Source organism: Octopus bimaculoides, chromosome 30, assembly GCF_001194135.2.
Source record: "Octopus bimaculoides isolate UCB-OBI-ISO-001 chromosome 30, ASM119413v2, whole genome shotgun sequence".
NCBI lineage: Eukaryota > Metazoa > Mollusca > Cephalopoda > Octopoda > Octopodidae > Octopus > Octopus bimaculoides.
Genome location: NC_069010.1, coordinates 5,702,220 through 5,703,141, shown reverse-complemented (window position 1 = coordinate 5,703,141; position 922 = coordinate 5,702,220).

The following is a 922-nucleotide window of genomic DNA, read 5'->3' as shown; positions in this document are numbered from 1 at the left end:
AAAATTACATAAAAATATCTTGAAATACTAAAGAGTAAATTTATTCAATAAAATCGCCATTGGCTTCAACCACGGCCTCCAGACGACTTCGGAATCTCCTGCAACATTTCTGGACAGTCTCCTTCTTAAAGTTGGTAAATGCTGCAATAATCTTTGTCTTCAGTTCATCTCTGGTGTTACAGGGAGTTTTGTTGGTCTCTCGCTCAACTGTGCCCCATACACATGATAATCAAGGGGGTTGCAGTCTGGGGAGTTAGGTGGCCAGATGTTAGGGTTGGTGTGGTCGCAGAAATTGTCTGACAGCCATGACTGGGTTCTCCTGCTTGTGTAGCATAGTGCAGAGACCTGTTGCCAGACGTAGGGTCTTTCAGCAGCCAACCTCTTGGCCCAGGGCAGCACTACCTCCTTCAAGCACTTGATGTAGGTCACTGTGGGGAAGATGAACGAAGGCATATCTTTGCCATCATTAGTGATCACTCCAGACACCATGATGCTGACTGGACGTTTGATTTTTATCACTCTCAGTACATGTCTTAAGATTACACTATACTCAGAATGACACCCAAACATTCTGGAATGATCGTACAGAATTGCGTCATGGTGCTGCTTTTCTCACAGACAGTGCCCAACTGATCCTACTATACTGTGCCGTCGACAAGATGAAAAACAAACAATCCGCGTGTACGAAATTAAAAATATAAAATGGTGACAATTTAGGTACTACTAAAGCAGCGCGGACCCGAACGCGCAGTCGCGCTGTCGCGCTAGCTAGTCTTGAGTGGTCGATCCTAACCCTAACACTATCCCTAACCCTAACCTTAACCCTAACACTGTCCCTAACCCTAACCCTATCCCTAACCCGCGTGTGCAAATGAATACGTGTTTAGGGTTAGGGTTATGGTTAGGAATAGGGTTAGGGTTA